The sequence below is a fragment of the Mchenga conophoros genome, linkage group LG16, assembly GCF_057382185.1.
Source record: "Mchenga conophoros isolate Kocher_MC1m ecotype Shallow Benthic linkage group LG16, M_conophoros_male_GT1.1, whole genome shotgun sequence".
Taxonomy (NCBI): domain Eukaryota; kingdom Metazoa; phylum Chordata; class Actinopteri; order Cichliformes; family Cichlidae; genus Mchenga; species Mchenga conophoros.
In genome coordinates this window covers 10,597,599-10,619,109 of record NC_140541.1, presented here as the reverse complement: position 1 = coordinate 10,619,109, position 21,511 = coordinate 10,597,599, and the positions used below count along the sequence as shown (strand labels likewise).

At 42.4% G+C, this 21,511-nt stretch overlaps 1 protein-coding gene across 3 annotated transcripts in view; it reads right to left on the bottom strand.

The window, feature by feature from the left end:
* The window catches only part of enox1 (ecto-NOX disulfide-thiol exchanger 1), a 144,954-nt gene that overhangs the window by 101,507 nt on the left and 21,936 nt on the right, over nt 1-21,511 (bottom strand). For all 3 annotated transcript variants that reach the window (XM_085249109.1, XM_085249110.1, XM_085249108.1), the window contains exon 2: nt 312-344. The gene's annotated coding sequence lies outside the window, so the exon portion shown is untranslated. The remainder of the gene's footprint in view (nt 1-311; nt 345-21,511) is intronic.

Genomic DNA, 21,511 nt, shown 5'->3' with positions numbered 1-21,511 from the left:
ACCAAACTAAACTTGAGAATAATCTAAGGCACGTAAAATGTGAAAGTGACCTTAGCTGCACAGTAACAAAGAGCAGCTGCAGAGATTTGTCTGGATCACCACCTGAGGGACAGTTTTCCAAAACACATTATCAACACAGCTTGACGTGGCGAAAAATCAGGCTGGTTCTGCATCAACTCTTTAGCCATTTGTTTGTGGAAACAAACAGAAAGAAAGAAAATATGGCATGTCAAAGTGATTGGACAGGGTCTATTCATCATACACCTGCAAAACCAAGACGAAAAGACAGGAAAGATAAACTTCTGACTCACTGTTGTGCTGCAGCTGCTCACGTCTGATGGCCCCTGTGGAGACAAAGACAGAATTCCTCATTAGTTTTATTGGTCCTGTGTTTAGGTTTTACCACTGTCCTAATGAATTAAATGTGCTGAGATCTCGTCAGGTTTCAGCCATGACATCATCTCAACAATCCCCCGAAGCAAGGCAGTGCCTGTCTGAATGTTAATGTGTGTGCATGATGGATTCAAGACTCGCAGAGGTGAGCAGCTAATAAAACCGCTGCACAATTTACTGCACGAAGGCGCAAGAGTTCTGTGCACATACACACGCATACGCCGAGCACCAGCTGGGCTTTGCTGACCTTTCTAAAGAAAGGCTAAGCTTTAGAAGCCCACAGAGAAACAAAAGCAGGAAAACTGTGTCGAAAGAAACAGCGCAAAGCTGATCGGATCTTGATGACAGATTGTGCAGCCCGCAGACAAAAGGTCACTTCAGCTAAATCATCTCACTAACAAAAAGGAATTGGCCAGTAACAAAGAGTAATGAATGACATCAAACAGGATTTATTTTTATCATAAAGTGTAACAGGCTTGTAAAGTGTACTAACTGACGATGGGGAAACCACACTGCCTGCTGCTAAATTATACAGAATCATTATTCAGTGTAAAAGACAAAGGATGTGTAAAATCACAGTTTAATACTGTAATTTTAAACTGACGTCTAACTTCAGCTGTCTAAACTATCCAAAGGTATTCCCCAAAGACTCACTTTACTAAAGAAGAATAAAAGCTCCTCATATTGATGCAGAGATGAAAGAAGTACCAGTAAAAATACTTATACTACTAATTATTATCATTCAATGAAAGCCACTATGTTTTCGCTGCCACTGTGTGGATAAGTGAGGTGTGTCTTTTTCAGGTGAATTATTATTTTTAAGAGATTTTCAGCCATTCCTTCAGCTTTTGGAAGGCCAGCGTTTTTCCCAGATACTTTTTTAAGATCCTCTGGCTTCAAGTTTGGAAATTTGTCTGGGAGACCTACTTGCTCATTTATATCAGCAGGGTCCAGGCAGCTGAGGTAACTAGATCAGATTCCCTCATCAGTCCCAACTTCTCCACCAATGCTAAGCACTGGCCATTTGATTTATTGTTTTGTTGTGATTTAATTCAGTGCAAAAAGAAACACCAGGAGTTGCAGTTAAATCTTCATTAGCAACGCTGTTGCCATCACATTCCTTCAATATCAAAGACAAGGGTGCTTTCCACTAAACCTGACAACCAGGTGCAGCATCATCCTGTTACTGTGACAATAAAGCTAATTAAACTTGCATTATTGTAACAGTGACAACAACATCATCCCATATGCCAAAAAAACAACTGTCATTGTCACACATCTACAGTTGGTAGATTAAAACAAAGAAACAATATTTTAAAGTCAGTTTTAGCAGAAAAACATTTCTTTAAAAAAAAGAACAACATTTGCAGGCATAAGGCTATTAAGATGGGCCTATGATAGCAGCTAAGAGCAGATTTTATCTTTACACTTTCTCTCTCACTGCTTTCAATTGTAATATGTATAAAAGGCTCCACTCCCTTGAAATGCTGAATACATCCTCTTGCTTCAGCTCCATGTTTACTGCTTCAGTATGTAGCTGGTTATTTATCATCTCTTTAGCAGTGTAATCATGCAAAGCTACGATCAAACAAACAAACAACTATCAGTTAGGTATCATCTAAAATGTAAAAAGAAATATGACATGATGTAAAGTGCTGAGATGTTCTGTTACTAGCTGAATGGGAAAAGTGTAGGTACGTTGTTTTTAAAGACAATAAAGCATTAAATGTGTTGCTGGGTGATGGTTGTAGCACAGTCTGTAAACAGAAAGTGAGCGATCGCTGTTTAATGTTCAGCCAAGTGAAGAGTACAGCGCGTGAGTGCCAGAGCAGGCCATATGGCAAAGACACTCCCACGCCAAAGCAGTCTAGACTGGAATGAACCAGTCCATCTTCCAGCAGCTCCTGTCCACATACAGACACAATCATTATGGTTCTGTTTCACAGTGACCAGTTTAAAGTGAAAACTATTAAATTATTTTCAATATATATATTTTTTCTTTCAGTTCTTTTACCCTCCAATTATTACAAGCAGTGAAAACAAAGCTCAACTGAACTGAAACTGGAACGCAGAAAATAAAGGTGTGGAAATGACATCACTTACCTTAGCTAAATTACTGGTAACACCCCTGAACAGCAGGTGTGCTGTTAACCTTTCCCCCCTCTCGCTCTGTCTTTGCTCTTGTTTCTCACTAAAGCTTTAATACTTTTATTTCTTTACTGCCGGTCCCCGATGTTTTATTTATCTCATTGTTTTCACTCCCTCATCACCTCAGCACCACCAAACTGACTGATATGCAAATAACGAATAAATCTGCATATCAATTAACAACATCATCTCCTCACCAAGCATTCTCATTGCATGTACGAAAAGGAGGGTGATGCATGTGGATCATATGAGGGATGTATTAGAAATTCGGGGGGGGGGGGGGGGGGGAGGGGTATTCATGTTCCTCAAACTATATTTTAGAAGCAGTAAAATGTCAAAATGTAAGAATTATTTATTTAGTTTTGTAATTATAGGATTAACAGCGACTTCAGCTATACAGCATTTTAAAATGGATTTAGTGCAATGTTGCAATATATAGTTTTAATGCCTAAATGTAGACACAGTGATACAGAAATGTGTCAGGTTAATATTTACAATAGCATAATGGTGTTGCAGGAATGCTTTGGTTTTGATTGCAGCTGTTCTGCAGATGAAGGTTTAAGCCCTTTTTCCAACTTTCCAAAGCTGTCCCATGGATGAGACTGAAGTTTTTTGTGTTTGACACCCCTGTGTGAAGATGTACTAACATTTTAAAAACTATTCTTTTAAAGGGGGACCTTTTCTGCTCATCTTCTAACTCCATATACTTATTCTTGGACTTTCTTTTTCAGGGTAGCTTTTCATAGTTTAAATTAGTAGTTATTTATCCAAAACTGGGCCTTAGTGGAGCACATTAGTTCCGTTACCAATTTCTTTGGCATCACACAGACTACAGAGTAGAATAAATCTCTTACAGCCTGAGCACTGCACCCAGAGTTAGTGCTTACACACCCACTGATCTCATCATTTGAACCTTGTTTCAGTTGGCCACGTTTTACGGGAGCATCCACCTTTTGTGTCTCATGTATTCTACGGTTTTCTACACCACATCTCTGCATGGTATGTTACTGTAAAGCTCAGCATTTACTTTGTTTTTTGAGTTTTTGTGGGCACCCAGTGCTAACTGTGACATGTGAATGCCTAACCTGCCTGACCCTTACCCAACCTAAAATCCAGTTATTATCCTTAAATCTCAAACAGCGTTTAAAGTTGTAGATCTCTACAAAACCATCGGACTCAACCAGTATGGAGGCTCCATGTGTTTGTGGGGTTTCAGGATCCCACAAATACAAAAGAAAAAAAAGAAAAACCAAAGCCTATAGAAAAGACACATTCACATGATTACACACTGAGCTGCACAAAGACCTATATGAGTTGTTGCATCGGTCTTCATCTTCTCATTTGCAACCCTGCAGTGCAATTGATTCCTGTTGGCTTAGGTGTAATATAAATAGATACATCTGTGTGGAGGCTATAAATAGAAGAAGAGATGTTGACATCTATAATGCTGTGAACATTTTGCGGTACTATGTCTCACAGTGATTGGGAACATCACAGCAGTTTGACAGTTATGGCAAATACATATCTGATCTTGCAGCAAAATATTGACGTGTTTTGTTTTGGCACCGGTAGCTTTTGGTCAAGTGTAGAAAAAAACAATCCAGCGGTGGGAATGGACATCAAGGCTATTAAGGTGCTGAATAAATGCAGTGTATTTCTCACTGACCATGATCAGAGTTAGTGCTTACACGCCCACTGATCTCATCATTTAAACGTTATTTCATTTGGCCACGTTTTACAGGAGCATCCACCTTTTAAGTCTCATGTACACTGACCATTGGGTCAGTGTACATGAGACAACAGAGAAAGCACAATAGGTCCTCATTAAAGGATTAAAAGAACAAAATGTACTTATATTATGAAAGAACCAAAAAAACAAAACAAAACCCTGAACTTTAAAATTGTCCATGCATCACAACAGGCAGTGAAACATATTATACTATCTAACTCTCATCCACTTATTCTATTTTCAAACTTGAGTGCAGTCTGGTTCATTTATAAAATGGTTAGCAGCAGCAGAAGATTTAAATCGGGCCAGTCTAGCAGTCCAAAACTTTGGCAATTACTGAATTTGAACTGCAGCAGACATTCGAAGCATTTAGCCAACTTCAAATACTGAACCTCATTCATAATTATAATACACTTCCCTTCTCAGTAGTGCAGAAAGACCAGCAAAATGTGAAATCAGACATGTTTATCTGGTAGGAATGAATTCATTCAGCCAAATGAGAAATCCAAGTAAGTGCCGGTCTTCCCTCTAAAGCAAACCTCCAGGTCTCTGCCGACCGACCTCTCTATTCATCACACACCACCGTAGTCGCACTGGCTGTTCTCTCCTGAAACAAAGCACAGCAACCATTTGTGTGTTTTGTGTGAGCTTCTGCTTTATGGCCCCTTTGCTTTGCCTTGATCAATCAAACAGGCGTGGTGAGCAGCAGGGTGAGCGGGGAGCGCTCTGTAGTGGAGGATGGGGCGATGTTCCCGCATCCCACCTATTGGCACAATCCGTGTTCCGGCAAGCCCTCGTATAAATCACTGTTAATGACACCAGAGAGAAGAGGAGGAAAAGGGAGCAGTTAGGCTAAATAATCTGCACAGTGCTCCTCAGGATGTTGCTTTTGGAGAGTTCATGAGAATTTCACCTGCCTATGGAGAGAGCGAGGAAAAGCAGCCAGACGGCAGTCTTTCCAGGCTCGTGTGGAGGCTCAACGTGGTTTTAATTTCTTTAATTGAGCCTTTATTAAACCATTGGAGCCCCACAAAGTCCATTTCCACCCACATGTTTCTCCAGTGGGTTTGGAAACTTTGACAAAATCCTGAAATATCACCACAAAAAAACAAAAGAAAAGAAAAGAAAATAAGCATGACAACAACACCATCTTCTCCCTTGGTGTTTACACAGGGGCGGTGGAATGAGTCCAGGGTACGTAAGGTATGTGACTGACAAAGTATTTCACATCATTGTTTGATTCTTTATTTTTCTGATGCACCAGCTGAATGTTTTGACCGCACTCTGCCACATGGAAGGATCACTCGCTTGAGCCTCTCAGTTGCAATTCCCTGTTTGTATTTTTCTTCATAACAGTGGTAACTTCATTACAGGAAGTACTTACAATAAGCTACGCCCAACATGGAGGCAGAATGCGTCACGAATATAGAATATATAATACAAAACTCCGACCTCTTTCTCACTTCATGCACATGTAAATGTTGCATCTTTTTACTCTAAACAGATGTCAGCTGCATGGAGCATGATCAAACTTTTCATTTAGTAGCTACAACTGCATGTTAATTAGCTACAGCTCATCTAATCTGTCATTTTAAACAGTGACAGCAGGCAAAAGACAAGAAGAAAACACATTTTTTTATCACTCTTCATAATCAAACACAGCGAGAGGAGAAAAGAGGAGAGGGGGATTCGTTGACATCTGTGAGCGTGTATGTTGCAGACTGGAAGCTGGCTATAAGAAGTTATGATATATGTCTATAGGCTCATATCTTTCTCTTTAATGACTAAATGAAACTGCAGGCTGAATACAAAGTATTCAAAAAAAAACTTGTATTTAAGAGAAACGGAGGGGCCCCGTTTATGTTGTGGGCACCAGTGGAAAATGGCTGGATTTTCCTCAAGTATGAGGACAGGCACAGTGTGTGATTTGATGTGATGTGCAACGAGAGGCTGGTTTGCTTTGTAAGTGGCAATTCAAATGCCCTGCTACTCTCACTTTACTGCTGACACAGTGGCTGGATGGCTGGTTCCAAATAATATGGAAATGGCTTGAAATAACAGTTTGGGAAACTTGCGGTCTCTAGTGACTGACCGGTTATGGCAATGCGAGAAACTGATGGAGATTTCAATGTGAATATAGCATGACGCATTGATTGTTACAAGGGTCAGACTATGACAGAGCCCATTAGACAAAGTAGAAAAAAGAAAGAAAAGAAAAAAAAGTCAAAGACCCCACACTGCTAGTCAAAGCAGTGACCTATAGAATAAAAGGATCTGGTGGCTCTGATGTGTAAGGCATTATTGTGCCTGTTGTTTGGGTTCTTCCCTTCAGAAGGAAGGGTCACTGCAAATCAATACAAACATGCTCTGAGTGGTCACCACTTTCCTATGATTCAGGAGGTCTCACAAAATTGCCTGATGTATCTGACGTCATTTATATACTACGAGCTTTTACAGTTTCCAGATCTCAACCTCATTGAAGCCTATGGGAAATTTAGGACTGACATCTTAGACAACTCACTACACATTATGCTCTTTCCCTCGAGTACAGTAAATTTAAGTACCAGTGATGACAATGGATTGGAATGGGATGCAGCTGACTGGAGTATATTCATCAATTTTTCCTACAATACATCTCTGCATGGTATTTTACTGTAAAGCTTGATGCCCAAATATTCTCAAAAGGAAACATCATCTACAAATGTAAAAATCATCTGATGGCCAGTTAAAGTCTGTACGTTCTTCTAAAAGAAGACTAAAAACATATCTCTCCTTCAGTGTGCATGAATCCTTTAGGTTAATCCACCTGGCTGCTCAAACACAGAGCTGTAGGACAAGAAACAAACATGAGTGCACAGCACTTACTTTGGTTTTTTTTAGAGTTTTTGTGGGCACCCAGCACTGTCTGTGAAACGTGAATGCCTAACCTGCCTGACCCTTACCCAACCTAAAATCCAGTTATTATCCTTAAATCTCAAACAGTGTTTAAAATTGTAGATCTCTACAAAGCCATCAGACCCAACCAGTATGGGGGCTCCATGTTATTGTGGGGTTTTAGGATCCCACAAATACAAAAAAAACAACAACAAAAAAACCCCAAGCCTATAGAAAAGACACATTCACATGATTACACACTGAGCTGCACAAAAAGCTATATGAGTTGTTGCATCGGTCTTCATCTTCTCATTTGCAACCCTGCAGTGCAATTGATTCCTGTTGGCTTAGGTGTAATATAAATAGATACATCTGTGTGGAGGCTATAAAAAGAAGAAGAGATGTTGACATCTATAATGCTGTGAACACTTGGGGCACTATGTCTCACAGTGATTGGGAACATCACAGCAGTTTGACAGTTATGGAAAATACATATCTGATTTTGCAGCAAAAATATTGACGTGTTTTTTGTTTTGGCACCAGTAGCTTTTGGTCAAGTGTAGAAAAAAAAACAATAAAGTGATGTGAATGGACAACAAGGCTATTAAGGTGCTGAATAAAGGCAGTCCATTTATCATTTACTATGGCCATCTGCTTTAATCTGTGTCATGAATAATGGGAAGAGATGGAGTCTGTTATCTTTCAGCAATAAACACATTTTACCACTGAGTCACATGTGAGGCTGCAGAGGATACTAAATCACTTCTACAGAACACCTCGGACCTCTAAATTCAGACTGATCGTTGATACAGCTGTGTGCCTGTCATCAGCAGTGAAGATCAGATAAAAGGCAAGGATATCTATCTTGATGCATGCTCAGTCATCCAGGTAAGTAAATCCCAAAAGGCTGATTCAACAAAACAAATCAACCTTTTGGTAAGGATATCTAATTTAACTCAAGTCTTCAGTGGACAGAACTCAGATGCAAGGAGAAGAGACAAGTGAAGGAAATAGGGACACAATTAAGGGAATTGGTTGTACACCATGATTTTGCAATTAGGGCTCTGTGGGGGCCCAACCATCTGTTACAGGACTCAGTTTTATGACACTGGCTGTGGGCTGACTGTACTGCTGCAAAAGTGATTTTGGGATGATCAGATGGTATTGATAACAGACAAGAAAACAAACACTTAAAAATGCCTAAAAGACACAGCACATTGTGTTCTGCACTGTGTCTCTTCATAAATCGTGTTAAATTATAACTCGTCGCTAGTGTGAGAATGTGTTTCTGCGCCTCATGTTTGCTGCCGAAAACCGACTTTAAACACGACCAATTACAGCACCCTCCTGCATGCCCACATGCATTAATCATATAGACAAGTAAAGAAAAATATCACCTTTTGATGTTCATTTCAAATTGAATTCTGAAATAAGCCATCATGCAGTTATTACTCTCCGTGAGACACAGCTGATTATCCCTGTGTGCTCAAATGGAAATATTCCTGAATGAGAACAAAGAGATTTCACGGCAGCTCCATCACAACCCCCTCACCAACACACACACACACACATACACAACATGGAGACGTACACAGGCAGCGGTCCCATAGGACGTTCATGAAGACTCCTTCCAATAAAGAGGATTATAGATTTTGCCCTGTGCACCCAAGTGTTTCCAATGAAATAACGGCCTCCTCCTGAATAACTCATTAAAATTTAAACCCCCCACCCCTTCTTCAGAATATCACTGTACTGCTCTGCATGCATTACAATCTTTGCATGGAAAAATAACCCTGCCATGCTGTGTGTGTGTGTGTGTGTGTGTGTGTGTGTGTGTGTGTGTGTGTGTGTGTGTGTGTGTGTGTGTGTGTTTTAGCATCTGCATTGCAAAAGTGTGAGAAAATTAGAAAGGAAGATAAGAGGAAGTGCGAGTGAAAATGTGCTTCTATCCTTGGTGGCCCTGCAGGCTTTGTGGCTGGTTAAAGATTTCTCTCACACACACACACACACACACACACACACACACACACACACACACACACACACACACACACACACACGATCCTTAAAATAAGGAGGAAGCAGTGAGATGAATGTTAAATTTACATTTTTCTTCAAGGCGACAATGGAGGCAGGAAATACATATTTATGTTGAGGCAACACCTCGACAGGAGGAGGGCAGTGCTGCATGCAAACATGCACATGAACAATTTTTTGCTTGCTCTCTTTAAATTACATAACATCCTCCAGCATTAACCTGACCATAACCACAACCGTCAGCTACTTTCCACGTGTGAAGTTATGTTACTCTCCTCTCCATCGTGCATCTTCTGCCCTGCTTATCATGTGAGATAACTTTGTGACTTGTAAAAACAATACATGCAAGTGACAAAACCATGGCAATGAAACATTGCACAATGACACATTACACAGCAAACATAAAAGATAATCAAGAGAGATCTTAATTTATTCTAGTCTAAATCCAGATACATAAAGTTACATTGTATTTTTTTCTTGTTTGAATTCATAAAAAGCAGTGCTGGTGCATTTAGTCAAAACCTCCTTTAACAAAATGTTTCCAATGCCCTTTTTATGGGCTTCCCATCAGAAAACTCTCAGCTCATTTTTTTCCCTTCTTTTTTGTTGGAATGAATATAATAAGACCTAAAAATGTGTTGAAAATGACTGACTGATCTTGAAAGCATTTGACTGCTTAAATTACAGCAGCCAAACTCTCTTCTGGCTGTGCTTGCGTCCTTGGATCTAACTTAACATCCTGAGGAGACCCTGAAAACAGATCTTTATTAGCTACAGTCTGAAAATGAAACTTGTCAGTTTGAAGTTCATGGGGCTGCTATGATGCTTCTCTCTCAGATGGATCACCCAAAACATTTAAATATGGTTCAATCCATAGATACATAGATACATGTCCTTAAAAGAAGGATGTTAAATGTACCTGTAGTTTAACCAATGAACTAGAAAGTTCAACAGTTTCATAGAAATAAAGAGTGACTTAAAAAGTCTGAAAAATTATCCACCCAACCCCTGCTAACTTTATGTAGAAACTTGTGTTTCCATGGTAACACTAGGTAACACCTGCTGACAAAAAAGGTGGAAACATGGGTCATTATGTGTCATTTCCTGATAATACTGTGACGCAATCAATGAGCATGGAAAAGATTTTTCAACACAGTACTAACCCAGATTTTTCCAAGGAAAATACCCTTGTAACCGTTAAAATTTTCAAGGAGGCCTACATTTTCTGCTGGACTAAAGAGAGCTGAGTGGTTTAAAGTGTTTGTTCGGTGATGTGTGGTAACAGAGAAGTACTCCGTGAACTAAACTGCTTTGTGCAAAACATTTAGACCTCTATCTAAAAAGCTACACATTGCTGTTATATATGACATGCTGTCTTATGCAAATATATAATTTTGTAAGCAGTTACATACTGTCATTTCAAAGTTTCTGTGTAACGATCAAAGGACGCCTTCTTTAATATGGCTACAAAGTGTAAAACAATGATCACAAAAGGTTTGGGATGAAGCATCTTATCTCAAAATACCTAACAAAGTCCAAAATTCTATATATTTAGTTTTACCAGTCTGCACACACATTGTCCACTAGGATGGTTTACAAAGGAATATAAACCGTGTACCTGTCTGGGGAAGTCAAGTTAGGATATTTTCCATGGTTGTCCTTTCTCACGTGTAGTGCAAACAGCAGGGAACAGGTACTTTAAATGCAGTCACACTACTGGAAATATGTTTTAGGTGAGAGAGCTGCCTGGATACAGCGTGCAAGAGTGAGAACACATGATGCAATTACAGCACCTGTGACAAGTAGTTGCACATTTCTCACACAGGCACATTCTGAGAGACGGAAGGTTGAAGACTGGCAGTTGTCTGACCTGGTTGCATGCTTCTATGCTTTTGAAAACAGTTTGTGACTGTACAACAAAACGGTAACATAGTTAACTGCTGAACAATAGTGCAACAACTGGAAGTTCTGATGTAAGTGGAAAATCAAGAAGGCCCTTTCTGGAAATAAAACCACAACCAGGTGACATCAGCTGGTGTCAGTTTAAAATATTCAACATGTTACAGAAACTTTTGTGGGAACGACTGAAGATCGGAGATGATTGTGATTTCATCAACAGACTCTCAGCTACAGCTGATGCATAGAGGAACACTCTTGGTCCAACTCGGTTAGCTCAGGAAAAAGTATTCTTTCCCCGAAATCACACTTTGAGCCCTCACAACAAAAAGTAAGGTTAATGGTTTGGGGATGTTTTTGTGAGGGGCTACTTTAAAAGCTTTTATTGATGCCAACCTGAGTTGTGTGGAGTGTGATATATGTCCAGTAGTGGTGCTTTTGTCTACAGGGGCAGAAAACGACGACAATGCAAATTATGCAAACTCCAAAGTTGCTCCTCATCTCTGTTGCATTCGTCTCTGCTACCTTGGCACACCTCAGTTTCACACCCATCTGGATGATAATGTAGGCTAATTCTTCCTCAGTCTCTCTCCCCACATTTCCAGTTTGTCTCTACAATTAGCTATAAAATAAAATATAACATCTTGAGAAGAAGCCATTAGGGACACAGACACTTACCAAGTTAAGAACCGAGTCTGGTTTTGTTAAAGAAATGAACCTTTCAAATCTTACTTTCCTTTGGACTCTGTTGTGGTGTCTACCCGTCGTTGTTTAATCAGTTGATCTGAGCAATTAGGAAAGTTAGTGAGGTGGCACATGCTTACACTACAAGCTGGTTCTCTGTTGTTGCTAAGCAACCTGATAACTCAAAGATTTGCGGGATGAGGTGAGTGTGCTTTCACGTGTAAAAAAAAATCTCTCCAGTTTTCTCTCCCTAGGTGTCCATCTTTCTCCCTCTTCTCTGACTTTACTTTGGTGCCTGCAAAGCCAGATTTTTTATTTGATTCATAACATCTAATAAAACAGACCTTCACTGATGAGCTTCTGTGTTACAGGACTGTGTTGTTCATAGGTCCCTCACTAAATGAACAAATGCCCCACAATCTCACAAGCTATCAAGTTAGGTTGTCAACAGCAATGGATTCAGAAACATTTAAAGAACCTAGCAGCATTTAGTTAGCAAAAACTGAAACCATGCAGCTGATGGGCAAGAACTCAAAGTATAAAACCCGCGGTGAAATTAATCTTTGCTTTCTTAGTAAAATCTCATGCTATTTCGAGTTGAATACTAGGCTTATACGGGGGTGAAATATATATTCAATGTCATATGTTTTTCTAGATCTTGACAAGTTTTTTCACATCTTTTTTCACTCTGTTTACAGCACTGTATTTTCATTTTAGTGTTGATTTTAGACATTAATAAATCATGTAACAGCACAATGGATTCATATTCTAGAGCAGGGGTGTCGCACTCCAGGCCTCGAGAGCCGGTGTCCTGCAGGGTTTAGATCTCACCCTGGGTCAACACACCTGAATCAAATGATTAGTTCATTACCAGGCTTCTGGAGAACTTCAAGACATGCCGAGGAGGTCATTTAGCCATTTGAATCAGCTGTGTTGGATCAAGGACACATCTAAAACCTGCAGGACACCGGCCCTCGAGGCCTGGAGTTCGACACCTGTGTTCTACAGCATTAGCTAAGAGAGCGGTTAGCCAGGTAGCTGTATCTTGGCTATGCTGCATATATTTGCCGTAGGAAACCAAAACCCTCTCGGTTGCCAGTGTACTGATACTCAGGTGTACAGCATGTACATTGGTCTCTCATATCATACCTTACATACATAAAATACAACAGGCCAGTGTAACAGTAGTATAACATAAAGATGCTAGTGTACACATGGGGTGCAAGCAATGCAAAGTTTACGCCAAGCAAAATTAAAGCTACAGCAGCTGGAGAAAACGGCACCTGCTTTGCTTTCCGTTTGGACTTTCTACTCCTATACCATCACTGATGGGGGAGGTTTCTCTCTGAGTGGCGGCACCTATTTTTCCGGAGAAGACTCCAGCAAATCCAGCACCAGTATAAATGCTTATAGAGCTGTTAAGACATCACAGTTTGTGCGTGCGACAACTAATGCAGTGAGCATATATTTAACATTTATGCCTGAATGATACAAAACTGTCACTTAAATTGGTTTATAAAGCAGCACTGTCACACATCCCAAGTCAGAAGAGGATCTTTTGACTATCTCCCATTAAATGAATATAGTAAATGGTACCACTGGAGTAACCTGCATTAGATGGAGCTTGTCAGTGAATGACTTAGCCATGCTCTACATACCACGGACAGAAGGCTAAGAGAGAATAGAGGCACGAAACACAAGAGAAGAAAAGATGTGCTCTATTTAACCTCTGTTCTCTGATTCTATCCCCTGCAGCTACTTTCCTCCCAAGCTAGAAAGGTTGAGAGATGAACTCTGACGTCTCAGTAACATGGCCCGATTTCCTGTGCTGTACAGTTCAAATGTAAAAATGCATATTTAATGTGCAGAGCAATGGGACAAACAGGAAGATGCAGAACCAGGTTTCAGGGGTTATTCTGGGCTTAGAATTGTCTCAGTGCAGACTACTTTCCAAGGTAAAGAAAGTAACCAGATTTCAACAGTCCTCGAAACTATTTAATAAGCAGACGTAGAAAAAAATAAATTTAACTGTGGAAAAAACCTCAAATCATTAAACAAAAAGCTGCATTTTTCAGGACATGCTGCATTAGTTTTGTGGTGGGACAAGGACTAGACATATGACTCCAGCTCAGGGGGAAAGATTAAACAAATTCATACCAATGTGACTTTTCCATCATCTGTTGAGCCAGGAAGTTTCCATGAGCAACAAGGACACAAACACATTAACATGTGGAGCAAAAACCTATCTGTAATCGCCAACACTTAAAAGTTGTCAAGTGCCACTTATTAGGAAATTGGTTGGCATGCACATATTGCCTCTGAACTGTGTCAATGTGCGGATGGCTGGCAATATAAAACTCCATGAATGAGTGTAAAATCGTGACAAATGAGTTTCATTCATTTCTATAAACCAAGTGTGATCTTCACCTCAATGTAGCTTTGTGTTCTGTTTCTCTACCTTTACAGATAAACCTGTTAGGTATTCCTCTGTATTATTTCATATTGTTCTACTGCCATATTTTCTGTTTCATCATTTCTGGGTTTCAGGAGTTCAAAAGACATGCTGGATGGTGACCAAAAAAATTGAGATCTACCAAATTAAATAAGTTAGGGTTTTCACTTTAAATGTGTACCATATTTTTAAATTTTACATGTAAATTTTTTCATGGTTAAATTACCATAGTGATGTATCACTAACAAGGCTCTCAGGAAGTGACATGAATGCACTAAAGAAGTGCATCCCAAAACAATACATGCTGCAGTTTATTTACACAAATAAAGAGAGTGGAGATGCTACCAGCTGAAGAAAATGGTTTAGGTTGAACCATATGTTTATCAGTATTCATTTCAGCCTCAAAAAGTGAAGGAGGAGATGAAAGCAGCACAGCGGGAGGTGAAACGCTGCCTGAGGGAAGCAAAGGACACCTACAGGAGGAAGGTGGAGCAGAAGTTGGAGAGGAACAATATGAGGGAGGTCTGGAATGGTGTGAAAACCATCACAGGCCACAACACCAAGAAAAGCACAGTGGGGGGGACTGTGGAGAAGGCAAACGAACTCAACAACTTCTTCAACAGGTTTGACCAGCCCACAACCCCCCCACCCTCACCTTCACTACAGAGTCCTCTCCCCACTCTCCTACCTCCCTCGCTTCCCCCCCCTTCCTGACACCATGACACCCCCCTCCTCGAATCCCTCTCTCAGCAGCAAGACATCTCCCCCCCTCCCCTCCTCCCAAACATCTCCCAGTGTCACAGTGGATCAGGTCAGGAGGCAACTGAGGAAGCTTCGCCCCAGAAAGGCAGCAGGCCCAGACAAGGTGTGTCCTAGGATGCTTAAGGCGTGTGCTGCTGAACTTGGGGAGCCGCTACAACGAGTCTTCAACCTCAGTCTGCGACTGGGGAGAGTGCCCGCCCTATGGAAGACATCCTGCATCGTCCCGGTCCCCAAAAAGAACCGGCCCAATGAGCTGAATGACATCCGACCGGTGGCACTGACGTCACATCTTATGAAGACTCTAGAGCGGCTCTTCCTCAACTTCCTCCGACCACAGGTACAACATGCCCAGGACCCACTACAGTTTGCATACAAGGCGGGTGTCGGAGTGGAGGATGCCATCCTGTACCTCCTACACAGAGCCCACTCACACCTGGATGGGGGAAAAGGCACGGTCAGGATACTGTTTCTTGACTTTTCCAGTGCCTTTAATACCATCTGTGGGAGCCAAGTTAAGATAGTTCATATGTTTAGTATTTATATTTCGCTGTTGTTAAGCTTGTTTGTGTAATTAATAATTTTAGGAAATAGATGCATGTTTATGGTGGAACTAGGTTACGTAGTACCATGAATACATGTGCCTTAAAGACTCGTGTTTATAGTAAAATCCGGGCATCACGGATGTATGCAAATTAGTGCATGCGGTGCGGGAGGGGGGAGAGAGAGAGAAAAGGAGTTAACACGGCATAAGCTATACGGGGCAGCAGGGTAGAACAGAGCCACACGGTTTTCCTACCGTAGTAGGTTATTTTGTTGAGGACAAGTTAAACCTGACCACTCCTGTAAGATGCAAAAACTGTGGAATAAATTTTTTGTTACATCTTTTCACATCGGAGTCCCGTGGAGTTCTTTTTCCTCTTCAAACTGACGTACGCGAGTGAATCACGGGAAAACTGGTCTCACGGCTTACACATTTTGTAGGAAAACCCGCTCGTTGTGGAGTAATTGACGCGACTAAAGAAGGAAAAAACCCGAGCTGCTGCAGCGACAACAAACGTGAGTAAGTGGAGCTAATTCACGAGGAAAAATTGCTGAGTCATGGTGGATGCTGAACTGTGTGGTAGCCAACCTGCATGATTTTTGGATGGTAAAATAAGGATTTTGGTGTTGCTATTCGGGAAATTAATAGCATGAACAACGAAGAAGAAGACACAGTAGCAGAATTGGAAGCTAGGGCGGTGAAAATCACACCTAAAGCTATGGAGGAAAGGCTGCAACGTATTATCAATTTACGGAAGGCCAAGCTAGCCAAATTAACAGGCACAATGAAACAAGTGCGCCAGCTGATGGAAAATGAATGTGATACCAGCCTAACAGAAGTAACACAGTTAATGAAGGATTTTAATGAGCGGTTTGGAGAGTTTTGTGGTTTGAACACAAATGTTAAAGAGGTGCTCCAGCAAATGCCGGAGGAGGATTTAACTAAAGACCAGGAAAATTGGTTTGAACCTAAGGCTGATTCCTTTAAGGCTTTTGCTGAGACAGCTTCGGCTTGGATTGACAAGATGGCCATGCGCGCTGTGGAGGCTGAAAAATGCAATGAAGATGTGGATCCATCTGACAGCATATCTAATGCATCTGTCTCAAAACGCAGTGATAAGGCATTGTCAGAACGCGGCTCCTGCGCTTCGTCATCGGTGTCGTCCACACGCATGAAGGCAGAGGTGGAGCGAGCTACCTTATTGATTAAGGCATCGTCTTTAAGACAGAAACGCTTGCTGGAGGAAAGGGAGGCTAAGCTCCAAGCTGAAAAGGAGGAGCTAGAAATACAAACAGCTCTTGCAGCAAATGAGGCAAAGATCAAGATCTTATCGGAATACGAAAGTCGTGCATCCAAGGCATCCAGTCGCGTATCCACTCGGGATGGAATGAACTCCTACGTGGCATCACATAAGGTTGGAGATTTATTTACTTCACAGCAGTCAAATAGCCCATCCCCCACACGAGAAAGACAAGCGCAGAAGAAGAACATTCTCCAAAACGCACAGCAAACACACACTGTTACCTCCCAGCCATCGCAGACACCAAGTGCTCTACAGGATGTGGTCGAAGCGCTAACTAAGCAACAGAAGTTAGCTACGTTGCCCCCGCAGAACATTTCTGTGTTTAAAGGGGACCCATTAGAGTATCGGCTGTTCATGCGAGCTTTTGAACATGGTGTGGAGGACAGAACAGAGAGCGACAAGGATCGATTGTACTACATGGAACAATACACAAGTGGGCAACCACGAGAATTGATACGGAGTTGTCTTCATATGGAACCTACACATGGATATCAAACGGCTAAGAGACTGTTGGAAGAGCACTTTGGAAATGCCTACAAGATATCAGTGGCATACATTCACAAGGCTCTTAACTGGCCAACCATCAAGTCAGATGATGGAGAGGCTCTGCATGCTTTCGGCCTCTATCTTACTGGATGTCGTAATGCAATGATGGATGTGGAGTACATGGAGGAGTTGGATAACACGGCCAACATGCGTGCTATCGTTTCCAAGCTTCCGTACAAGCTGAGAGAAAGGTGGAGAACATATGCTTGTGGGGTCTTAGACAAGGCAAAACGCAGAGTCACATTTGCAGATCTGGTGGAGTTTGTCAATAAGCAGGCCAAAGAAGTTTTGCATCCATTGTTCGGTGATATAAAGGACAGCACATTAAAGGTCCAAGTTAGAGGGCAAGTGGATGAGAGGTTGCAAAGGAGAAGTGGAAACAGAAAAGGATTCACTGCAGCTGCAACTATCACCACTACACAGGACGTACCCTCTAAAGAAAGGAACAAGGTCAGCGGGAAGCAGGTGTGTGCATTTTCCAAACCCTGTCTTTTCTGTCGTGGTGAAGAGCACACCATGGAACAGTGCAAGAGGATGAAGAAGTCACTTCATAAGGAAAAGATTGACTTCATGCGAACTAAAGGACTATGCTTCAGCTGTCTTAAGCAGGGACACATGAGTGGTTCGTGCCAAGAAAAGGCAAGTTGTCAGGTTTGTGCACAACTGCACCCCACAGTGTTACACATGAAGACTAAGCCCAGTGCTACAAGCAAAAGGGTAGCTTCTGAAGTGGAATCATTAGAAAGAGAAGACCAAACAGAGTCAATCGTGAATGGATTTGTTGAAATGGAGGCACCTGCTCACGCTGCAGAGAAAACAGAGCACATTTTGGCAATAGTTCCAGTACAAGTGAAACCTAAAAGAGGACAAAAGGTGACACACACTTATGCTTTTCTGGACCCTGGCAGTACTGCCTGCTTTTGTACTGAAGAGTTAATGCATGAGCTTAACTTGTCTGGCAGAAAGACAAAGATTTTGCTGAAAACAATGGGAGAGGAAAAGGTCGTCAGTAGCCACATTGTGTCTGGGTTGGAAATAAGCAGCTTAGACAGCAATGACTTCTTTGAGTTGCCAGAAATGTACAGTCACAGTGACATTCCTGCTTCTGCCGACAATGCTCCTTCTCAAGACTACGTGAACAGGTGGACCTATCTTCAGCAGGTGTCTATACCTAGGATTGAAGCAAAGATTGGACTGCTAATCGGGGCTAATGCACCTAAAGCTGTTGAACCTTGGCAAGTTATAGCCAGCGAGAATGGCGGTCCATATGCTGTGAAGACAAGGCTCGGTTGGACCATCAGCGAACCCCTCCAAGGAAGCAGTTCACAAAAGGCACCATGCGGACTGATTCAGGTTGCAGCAAACCGAATATCAGTTAGCAAACTGGATGAACTCTGGGACCAGCAGTTTAAAAGTGACTTCCCTGAGCGTGAAAGAAACGAGAAACAGGAAATGTCAAGAGAGGATTTGCAGTTTCTGGAGATAGCGACAGAGTCAGCTACTATTGTGGACGGACACTACAGCATCGCTCTGCCATTGCGGAACAAGCGCATTAAGATGCCCAACAACCGCAAAGTGGCTGAGCAACGTGCATTACACCTAAAGCGGAAGTTGGAGAGGAATACTTCATTCCACGCAGAGTACTCGGCTTTCATGAGTAACGTCATAACCAACGGTTACGCAGTGAAAGTGCCAGAACAGGACCTTGATCGTGACGATGGAAAAGTTTGGTACCTACCGCACCACGGAGTTTACCATCCCAAGAAACACAAGCTTCGAGTGGTCTTTGACTGTGGAGCATCGTACAAAGGCACCACCTTAAATGATCAGCTGTTACAAGGACCAAATCTTACCAGTACCCTTCTTGGGGTAATTATCCGGTTCAGACAAGAGGAAGTGGTCATCATGGCAGATGTGGAAGCAATGTTCCACCAAATAAAGGTGCCTGATGAGGATTCTGACCTTCTTCGGTTCCTGTGGTGGACATCTGGTGACATTACTCAGAATATGGTGGAGTACAAGATGGTGGTTCACATTTTTGGTGCAACTTCGTCACCAAGCTGCGCCAGCTTTGCTCTGCGCAAATGTGCTGAAGACAACCGAGATCCAGCCAACAGCCAAGCGGTTGACACAGTCCTGCACAACTTCTATGTGGACGACTGTTTGAAGGCTGTGAGCTCAGAAGAGGAAGCCATACAGTTATACCACACTCTTAGAGCTGTATGTCAGAGGGGTGGATTCAGGCTCACAAAATGGATAAGCAATAGCAGAGCAGTTCTGTCTGCTATTCCAGAAGAAGAAAGGGCATCGGAGGTTAAAGATCTCGATCTGGATCAGGACACACTCCCCATTGAGAGAGCGCTGGGAGTCCAATGGTGTATTCAATCTGACAGCTTCAGGTTCAAGATTGTAATGCCAGACAAGGCATCCACTCGGAGGAACCTTCTGTCCACTGTGAGTTCTGTCTACGACCCACTGGGTATCTTGTCACCAGTCACGCTTCAAGCAAAGAAGATTCTGCAAGAGCTTTGCAGGAGAAAGATTGGCTGGGATGTCATCATACCTGCAGACCTAGCTCACAAGTGGCACAAGTGGAAGACCCAGCTCCGCCAGCTAGGGAACATAAGCGTTCCAAGATGTTTTAAACCTGTGGGCTTTGGAGAGTCAGTATACAATCAGCTGCAACACTTTGCTGATGCCAGTGAAGAGGGCTACGGTACAGTAAGCTACTTGCTACAGAGGAACAGCCGTAACGAAGTCCACTGCGCATTCATGTTGGGAAAGGCAAGAGTGGCCCCACTTAAGCCCATTACAGTTCCCCGCATGGAACTTACCGCAGCAACCATGGCAGCACGCATAGACAGGGTTCTGACATCTGAATTGCAGCTTCCGCTCCAACCATCTGTATTTTGGTCAGATAGTACCACGGTACTCAAGTATATCAGCAATCAAACAAGTAGATTCCGTACCTTTGTTGCTAACCGTGTGGATGCAATCTTGAAATGCTCCAGTCCAGAGCAATGGAGGTATATCAACACCTCACTGAATCCTGCCGACTTTGCATCAAGGGGGCTCCGAGCAGAGAGCTTCATGCAATCCCACACATGGTTACAGGGGCCGGATTTTCTCACCAAACCCATGGAAGAGTGGCCAGAAGAGGTGCACCCAGTTGAAGGCCTGACTACAGATGACCCAGAGGTAAAGGGTAACCTGGTGTGTGCTAGTACAATCAAGGAATGTGAAGATGTAGTGCTGGAGTTCCTGCACTACTTCTCATCCTGGTTTAAACTTAAAAGGGCAGTGGCATGGATGCTTAAAGTCAAGAGCATTCTGCTGCAATTGTGTCGCAAAAGGAAGGAGTTGTGTGCTGTTAAAACACAACCTGAAGTCGAGAGGGATATGGAAGGTTTCAAGGACAGCCTGTTTCAAGGGGACACCAACAAGCTAACGGTAGAGAACCTTGCGAAGGCTGAAGAAGCAATCATTCGCTACTGTCAGAGAAAGACATTTCCTAAGGAGATCAGCGCACTTTCTAAAGGTCAGGGGGTGAAGAGGACTAGTAGTCTTTTCAAACTGAGTCCAGTACTTGAACAAGGCATCCTTAGGGTCGGAGGGCGACTCAGCAGAGCAGCACTACCCGAGGAGGCTAAGCGGCCAGCAATCCTGAGCAAGGATCTTCACGTCACGAAGCTTATCCTCAGAGAAATACATGAGAACTTGGCTCATAGTGGTCGCAATCATGTTATCTCCAAGTTGAGAACAAAGTTTTGGGTACCCGGTGCCAACTCTGCAGTACGAAAAATACTCGCTAGGTGTATTGCCTGTCGGCGTGAGCATGGAGTTGCAGGACAGCAGCAAATGGCCGACCTACCCCGAGACAGAGTTCTGCCAGATGACCCTCCATTTACTAACTGCGGAGTGGACTACTTTGGTCCGTTCGAGATCAAACGTGGTCGAAGTACGGTGAAGAGGTATGGAGTCATTTTCACCTGCCTAACCACTCGTGCAATACACTTGGAGATGGCAGCCTCGCTGGACACAGATTCCTTCATCCATGCTCTCCGTCGATTCATAGCCAGACGAGGCCAGATAAAGACCCTTCGTTCTGACAATGGAACTAACTTCATTGGTGCAGAGCGTGAACTT